Source organism: Pavona decussata, unplaced genomic scaffold (genome assembly GCF_977016875.1).
Source record: "Pavona decussata unplaced genomic scaffold, jaPavDecu1.1 SCAFFOLD_192, whole genome shotgun sequence".
NCBI classification, from domain to species: domain Eukaryota; kingdom Metazoa; phylum Cnidaria; class Anthozoa; order Scleractinia; family Agariciidae; genus Pavona; species Pavona decussata.
The window spans coordinates 977,501-986,615 of record NW_028145601.1 but is presented as its reverse complement, the minus strand read 5'-3'; the positions used below and the strand labels follow the sequence as shown (position 1 = coordinate 986,615).

General features: G+C 41.0%; 1 pseudogene across 1 annotated transcript in view; it reads left to right on the top strand.

Moving 5' to 3' along the window:
* Window positions 1-5,088: 5,088 nt before the first annotated feature.
* Window positions 5,089-9,115, top strand: part of LOC146462056 (cytochrome P450 3A4-like) — a 9,373-nt pseudogene continuing 5,346 nt past the window's right edge. Inside the window, exons 1-4 of the transcript XR_014857269.1 lie at window positions 5,089-5,490; window positions 6,483-6,688; window positions 8,013-8,298; window positions 8,872-9,115. The exon at window positions 8,872-9,115 is cut by the window's right edge and continues 64 nt beyond it. The product of XR_014857269.1 is annotated as a cytochrome P450 3A4-like (transcript). The remainder of the gene's footprint in view (window positions 5,491-6,482; window positions 6,689-8,012; window positions 8,299-8,871) is intronic.

Here is a 9,115-nt window from a genome sequence, read left to right as displayed (position 1 = left end):
AACGTAAAAATAAGTAAAGTCCGTTAAAGATAACGTTTTCACTTTGAGAGCTGAAAGCTGATAAGTTGTTATGATTCTGTGCGTTTACTAAATTATTTCATCATTTAATAAAAAAAGTTTTTTTTAACTGTAGTGTGTCAATAGTAAACAAGCAGTAAACACACACACTACCGATCAGTCTCTCCTGAATATATATAGTGTTTCATCACAATATCAAAAACCTCGAAGTTCGTCAAAAATTCTCCGCCGCGCGTCGTATACCGTTGCGTCGGTCGCATTCAAGCGTGGACACGAGAGGGTGTCAGACGAATGTGGTTTAGCGTTGTCTGCACTCTTATCGACAACGATATTCGTCATCACAGTGGTCAAAATGTTTTGCGCCTCGTGAGTCCACAACAAATTTTGACCACTGTGATGACGAATATCGTTGTCGTAAGACATTCGATTTGTTTTTTACCACAATATCAACGTCAGAGAAAATTTTTACAATAACTGTCAAAATTTCCGCGCGCTGATTGACGTGAGCGTTGTCTAGACTCTTATCGACAACGGAAAATCAGCCAATCAGATCTCTCTCCTCCACAGAGGCTCCATCAGTGGAGAAACGTAGAAAAAAGGAGGGGAAAGGAAGGAAAACGGGGGAAATAAAAAATCGGGGGCGCGCGGGGGGCGATGGGAAGGGGGAAAAAGCGGGAGCCTCTGCGTTTCTCCACTGATGGAGCCTCTGTGGAGGAGAGAGCAATCAGATTGCGAGATTAAAAACAATTGTGGTAAAAAACTCTCTCCTCCACAGAGGCCCCATCAGTGGAGAAACGTAGCTTAGAAAGCCTGGGGAGAGGGAAATCTAACGAGTAGAGCCTGGAGGAGAGAAATATTAAAGCGCGCGGGGGACGCTGGGAAGGGAGAGGAAAAGGCGGGAAGCTTTTTCCTCCTTCCCATCGCCCCCCGCGCGCCCCCGATTTTTTATTTCCCCCGTTTTCCTTCCTTTCCCCTCCTTTTTTCTACGTTTCTCCACTGATGGAGCCTCTGTGGAGGAGAGAGGGTAAAAAACGTGTTTTGTCGCCAAACATTTGAAGTTTGACAGTCGCGCCAGATCAGCGCGTTCCACTCATAAGCTTATTTCATTATTCTCAACTGGCAGGTATATTTCTCTCTCAGAAACAGCACACTTGCCTCCAGAAAGTATTCTTAACATCTAAAAATGCTTGCAAATAATATTTTGTTAAGCAAAAACAAATCAAGTCAACAACATCCGCCTACTCCAAACTTCGAATGTTTGGCGCCAAAACATGTCGTGTTTGCACCCAACTAGAATTTCTTTTCACTTTAACCAGTTTAATTCAGAATCAATGACGAACCTTTATTATTAAGTGAACTGAGCACAAGTGCAAATCAGCGCTAACTTGGGAATGTCTAATTGGGAACACAGAAGCTAAGATTTAAGCCGATTGTAAAAATTAAAAAAACTGAGGTGTAGTACTCCTCTTCATGTTTACAGCTCAAAGAGATAGATACCCTGAACATTGATCAAATAAATTTAGAACAGGTTTATGTAGTTAAATTAAAATGAATTAACTCACACAATCATTATGGGCGTGCAGTTTTACAAGTCGAGCTGAGTGATATAAAATTGCCCCCGATTCTGACGGTCGTATAGCCTCCAACGCAGACGTCCTTAGGGGTTCGTCACGCGTTTCCTCCCTCACGAGGAAACGCGAGACGAACCCCTAAGGACGTCTGCGTTGGAGGCTAACGGTCGTAGTGAGAGTCCCGTTATTTGGTTGTTGTGTTCTGAACTATTATCGATGTGTGACAAATAGTAAAGACTCTTTCAGGAATCAGGTGGAGAAAGTCAACGTATATACGCTTCTGCGTGAGTCCACCTTGCTTTAGTTAAAATCATGAAAGCCCAGTTTGGGAGTCATATCTCGCCACTTCTTCCTCGAAAGACATTGTCTCAGAAAATCTGGGGATTACTGAAAAACTCAGCGGTGAAAACTTGTGAGAATCACCGAGACTTCAGTGAGAAATCGTCGCTTTAAATGTATCAGGATACAACGCTCAAGAACCAAGATTAAAAGCTCTAAAGGAAGTGGAAAATATCACATCGCGAGTTTTTTTTTTAAATCCTACTTCATCCAGGAAGGAAGTTCTGTCTATTGGCATATCGAAACCAAATCATCTATCCATGATCACCTTTATTCTCAATTTTCTTTAACACTTTTCGAGGGGAGCTTCCCGTTTATTTTCTTTATCGAAGTGTAAAATAAGTTTGCAAAAAGTCCACTGAACAAATATATCATATTCTAAATTTAAAAGCATGTTTTACCACGCGCGTTGTGGACTGTGCAAAATTGTCTTCATAAGTCATAATATCTTTTTTCAGAATACCCTCGATGTCATTTGTTTTTTGGATAGCATGCAATTACTTTAATTATATCAGGGTATTTTGAGCAGATTTAATCATATCATTTTTGTTGCTAAAAAATGGATGAGTACTGTGGTGGTAAACTCTTCGATTTGAATGTGCCTTCTCAGATCGTTAATACTTGCAAGGTAGGCCTTACCTTACAAAATATTAAAAAATAAATGAATATATGAACAAGGAAATAAAAAGCAATCTTCCGGCAAAATACGTGTGGACGTGTTTCAGTAGAAAGTGGATTCTGCACTCACTATTAGTAGCGAGGTTTCAGACAAAACGGAAAGATCAACATAATCCCAAGATTAAACTGTGGAAAACATACGGATAAGGTTGATTAAATTTCGACATGGTCCTTACCAACTTTCTTACGTCTTACGCACTGCGTTACGGCTCAATGCTAGTAATGACCTGGTTTCAGACAAAACGGAAAGATCGAAATAATCCCAAGATTAGAGCGTGGAGAACATGTTTGTGCGAATAATTAAATTTCGAGTTGTCTTTTTTTTATTTTTTATTTTTTTAACCGTTCATTATTTATGGCAATAGAGGATTTCTATAGCAGGGGGATATGGGCTAGAAAATGGAAAGACTTGAAATTTTGGCCACTGCTAAAGGAGGGGTCCTGCAGTATTCGCTGAGTTATGGGAGGGGGACCTTCAAAAATTTTAAAGAGGGGGGCAATGTCTTAAATAAAAAGGGCAAAAAAAAAAAAAAAGAAACTAAACACACTGTGTTCCCCGGCCAGTAGTTTTGGTAAAAACAAGGAGTATGATCTATTATTATTATTATTATTATTATTATTATTATTAATATAGGGGATTAATTATAAATTTTATTTAAAACCTAATTACAACAACAGTAACTGAACAACGATGGCACTAAAACTAGTTTTACGTAAAAATGCGGCAGCAGATGCTGTGGACATGATCAAGAAACAAATGGACTCTTTTTCTTCCAAGCCCTCGCTATTATCAATACAGTTCTCAGCGTGCGCTTCTGAGAAAACTGTACAAAAGAAACTTACAAGAAATCAGATGAATAAAAGGGTCTACCTGTATTAAGCTCCTTGGTCAGTAAATTTCCGTCTTATGGACGGTCAAAACACTGTCAAAACTAAGCTAAAGTTCCGCATTTAATTTGCTTGAAATCGCTGTAAAATCAAGGATCTACAGTTATTCGTGTGAGGGTGTTACGCAATTCGGAGTGCATCTTGATCAAAATCGCTCAAGGAGATAGATGATTCTTGTCCTATCAGCCGTTACTAAGCCGAAAGAGGTATGGAAATATTGTGGAAAAGTGGTCACTTACGGAATCCATAGGTGGTCACTCATAGGAAGTAGTCGCACGGGGAGGTCCGACTTAGGCGACATACTCCAACATACTCAGCAGTTCCATTAAGGCCGCACCCACCAGGGAGCACGGCCATTTCGCAAACACAACCCACATTAGCGTGACAGAATGAACGAGGACGGTTAGTGTGCCGATCGATTGTTTGCACGACTGCACGCAAACACGAACGGCAGCGTGAACGAGTCGATTGTTGTCGCCCAACTCAAGGAGTAGACTGCTTACTAGGCACGTTACGGTATAGCCATAACAGTCGCATGATCGCAGGCAGTCGCGTACTGGCTATTTAACAATTAGACGGCGAGCTCGAGGTTTCTATCGGCTCGCCCCGAGCCAACTATCAAAGGTGATAGAAACCGAGAGCGACTATCGCGTAACGCGCAATCTGATTGGCTACACAGGTGCCGTCTATCGATCGATAGACGGCAGTTTGTCAGAGCGCGCGCGATTTAGCATGCATCATTGCACAAATATATCAAAATTTATGAAGTAAAAAGATTTTTTGCTTCTTAGATCGATTACTGAGGTATGCTAAAACAATTAGACGGCTCGCTCTCGGTTTCTATCACTTTTGCTTCGCCCCTCGCCAACTATCAGCCGATAGAAACCTCGAGCTCGCCGTCTAATTGTTAATTAGAAGTATAGCCCACCTGCGCGCTAAACTGGGGGAGTCGTCATAAATGGTAGCCAGGAGCCATAATTAGGGATCATCCCTGATTATGGCTCCTGATGGTAGCCTGAGTATCAGGCCTTCCTAAGGGGTGGGGAGGGGAGGGGAGTGGACGGGGGTGGAGGAGAAGAGGAGAGAGTTCAGCGTTCCTCTTCCTCTCCCCCCCCCCACCCCCTCTCCGAATAGCCTGATACTCAGATTACATAAATGGCGGTCGAAAAAGATTCGATTTGAACAAACAAACAAAAGAAAAGGCAAACAATTTTAATATCTTTCCTTTCTTGCGTTATGTAAGTCAGGGGAGGCAGAGGCATTCTAGAATCTAGTGAGGGAATGGGACGAGTTCGGAGTTAATCCCAGGTGACAAATTACTCCTTAATTTTGGCGCGAAATTTCGGCGTTTAATTTTCACAATTGATATGGCAACGTTTCTCGATACAATAAACAAGTGAAAAACTCACAGTTCTAAGCGTAATGTTTCATCCATCTGATCCATGATATTAAAAGGTAATCAAACGGTATACTCTTGAAATTAAGAAACAATATTTCACTTGCGTTTTGTCAAAATTGTAACAATTTCCCGAGCCTGATTTCGTAATCGACCCATAATCCCCCATAATCTGAATGGCAGTAGGGGATCATGTTTCTGAAGGTGAGGTAATTGTTGCACCACACTAGAAATTAGTGCAGAAGGAAAATGGGTTTTTTCACCTTTTTCGAGCAATTGTCATCTCAATGGTGGACAATCGCCATCGCTACTCTCATAATCTTCATTGTTTACTTCCGGGGCATTGCACCTTTTCGTGCTTTAAAGAGAACCTTCGGCGATAGAGTTCCAGGACCTATGCCTCTTCCATTTATCGGGAACATGCGTGATTTTTTCAGACACAAACGCCTTCTTCATCTCCAAATAGACGAGTATTACAAGAAATACGGAGAAGTGTTCGGTATGTACTGGTTCGGCAGTTTAGGTACCCTGGTGATAGCTGATTTGGATATGGTTAAACAGGTCTACGTAAAGGATTTTCCATCATTTCACGATCGGCCGGTAAGTTGGGTTTGAAACCTTCTTTGCTTTTTCAGTTTTTCGTCGACGAGCCCCTTTGAACGAGCCATAAGATAGGATTTTGCTGTATATATGTAGTTTGATTTGCCAACGCCGCTGGGTAAGGGAGGGGGGTGGGGAGGGGAGGGGGAGAAGGGAGTTAAAAAAAGGAGGCGGATCTCCACCTCTTGTTCCCTTTAGTCACAGGTGGCCCAAGTTCAAGCTGTGAGCGATGATCATCTCGTGTAATAGAGGTCACGGCACGAATATAAGAGTTTGAATGGGAATATTTACGATCGGCTTTTGGAGATACAAATACTGGAAAGTTCTTAATAAAAATGACATACCTGTACCTTGCTTCTGAGGTGTATTGCCTATTGCCTGTTTGCTATTTGGTGCTCTTTTGAGGCCATTTAAGCGAGTTATCGCTTCCTAGGTTTCCCACTCCTAACAGAAAGACAAGTCATCACAGTCCGGTTTGGAAGGCCCCTCCCAAGAAGTGAAAAATCCCAGCTCAAAATGATTGAGCAGCCACAAATCCATTGCAGAATCCCAGCACAAATGTCCCAGTTTCATTTCAGTTAAATAGCAACGCAATCCGGGCGCTGCAGCCGACGCCAAGCGGTGGTTTAGTTTCAAGATGATCATCGCTCACAGCTTGAGCTTGGGCTGCCTGTGCTTTACTCAATTCGTACCTCCATTTTTGAGGCCTGATCTATTAATAAGCAATGTCAATTTGCCTGTTTTGTGATTTGGACATTGCATTTGTAAACCGTTATAAAATTTACAGGCTATGAGGTCAGTAAATGTTCAATATGATTGCTTATGATAGCTGAGTTTTATTGTTTGTCTCCTGATTGAGTCACGACGTTTCGACTCTATACTGCTGGTCTTCATCAGGCAATGGTGTCGACTGATTGCATAACAGTATTTAAGTAGCACCTTGGTTTGCGTTGATTGGTGCGTTTCGCAATAACTGGATCTTTTTTGGACAGGTGCTTGTAAAGCTTTCAGAACCCTTTAATAAGATGATGACTAATCTTGAAGGTGAAGAATGGAAACGGATCCGCAACACTCTGTCTCCTACTTTCAGTGCACACAAGATGAAGCAGATGGTTCCATTGATGAATTCAGCCTGCGACACTTTGATGAAAAAGCTGGAAGAAATTTCAAGGACAGAAGAAAGCTTTGACATCATCCAGTAATTTATGCTGTTTGTTATTAAAAAGCAATTTAGACAGTTTTCAAGAATCTCATTAGAGTTCTAGAAGGTTAATGAATGAATGAATAAATAAATGAATTAATGAATTATGCAGGGGAGTGGTTTCATTTCAAGAAATATCATATCTTGAAAACTATCGTATTTTGATTAACAAATTAAGTGGTAGAAGGTAGTCTTCAACAGGATTTTGTTCTGGAAAGGTTGGGTTAACTTTTTAGGTGGTTAAATGGTGGTGGTTGGGAGGGAGGCGGGGGTGGGGGGAGAGGGTTAGGCTGCATGGCAGAGAGTTTTTGTAACTGACAAGTTCAAGAATTCTGACTATAGGCTTTACTGCGCCTTTCAATAACATGCGGACTCTGAAGTTCAAAATTCAATCAACTGTTATGCTTTTCACTGCTGTCAATCACTGCAGCGGACCTCTTAGAAAACAAACCGCTTGGCTCAACAGGGTCAAAAGGTCATGCTCGTGCGCTGTGATTGGTGGATTTCGATCCACTTTGTCGATTTCTGTATTTTTTCTGGTCAGTTGCTTGTCGCCGTAGTTATGATTGACGGCAGTAAAACACACAAATCGTTAGCTGGGTTGAAGGTCAGAGTCCGTATGTTATTGAAAGGCGCAGTAAAAAGTATTTCTTAGTTGGTGGTAAGTATATGCAGTAGTCTTAATCATTTTTTTTCAGAGTTTGTTATTTATGAGGAGGTAAAAAAAAACTATAATGAGGTCACATGGGCTCACTAATCATTTGCATTTAACACAGGCCAAGAGAAGTTTGGACCAACAAGAGTTTATTATCAGAGGCAGAATTAATGACTAGACTATAATGACAGTAATACTCCCATTGCCTAAGGGGCGGGAGGGATTAGGGTCAACAGCGATTGACTGCGGATACAGAGATAATTTATGACTAACTGAACAAGACAATACAGAGCTAAATCACTAGAGTGATGTCATGCGACAATTAACTATCATTACCCAGGTGATGATATAACCGAATAAGATGGAAATACTGTTTTTAGTGAGAGTGGAGGCACCACAGTGTGGTTGTTTAGGCATGCTGGAATTCAGCCAGATGGCTGGAATATCTAGGTTGGTCTCTTCCACATTACCAGCAACAAACTGCTGGAGGTAACCCTGTGATGGACTAGCATCCCATCCAGGGGGGAGTAGAAATACCCCTAGTTGCTTCATGTTACAAAAACTGGGTTGAATCTCCAATCTTATGGGCCACTTAAGTTTGTAGTGCAGCTATAAAATCCACCTCTTTTATTGAAAGCATTTGCTGTTCTTCTCCTGCTTATCCAGATATTACAAAGGACTTACAATGGACGTCATTTTACTTTGTGCATTTGGAATCCAAGCTGATTCACAAAACAATCCGGATGAACCGGCCATAACTGCAGCAAAGAGAGCCATCAATGGAAGTGCCTCACGAAGAGTTATTCTCATTCTTTTGACTCTGCTTCCATTTGGATATAAAATAGCTGAGCTTTTTCCTGATCTTTTGACCCAAAACTTTAAAGATTTGTTGGACATTTCAAAGCAAATTGTTGCTGCCAAAAATTCAATGGGAAGCAGCTCAACTAGAAAGGTAAAATAATGTGCAGGGTTCAAAGCAAAATTGACAAGAATGATGCAATACGCACTGGTCAGTGCTAACCATGATAGGCCAGTTGTACGAAAGTCACATGACTGATCCTTTAACCCTTTAAGCCCTAACAATAGTCAACATCAAATTTGTCCTTGTAATATCATTGTGCTTATTCAACTCCTGAGGTCACGGGAATTAAGCATATGATCACCCAAGGTGATCCTCTTGATATTTTAATAACAGGTCATCTTCCTAGTGCTGTTATAAGAAAAGTATATGGACAAGATAGGAGAATTGGAACTATTTGATCAACTCAAGTCAAGTCATCTTTATTTAGGCACTGGGACTGGCCCTTTCAGCACTAGCTAGGCTGGTATCAATAAAGGCCATGTGTAATTTATGACTACTACAAAATAAAAAGCTTCACAGTGAATAGAAAATAGTTAAACATCATGCACAATTTGAATTATGATTAAAAACAGCAACTAAGTCTTATAATTAATGATAAAAACTATATAACCAAAAAATTAAATGTTAATTATGCAATTTTTTTAATGTTATCTTGTTTTGAAGGACCTCCTTGATCTTATGCTAATGGCTGCTCGGGACGAGTCCCTTCCAGAGTCTAAAAGGTTGTCCGATGCTGAAGTGCTGGCACAAAGCGTCATATTTTTGATAATTTGCCGGTTATGAAACAAGCAGTAATGCACTGGGATTTGTCTCCTATTTTTTGGCCACCAACCCGGATGTGCAGGAAAAATTACAGGAGGAGATAGATAGCGTGTGGGCTGATGAGAGCAAAATGCCTTCCTATGAG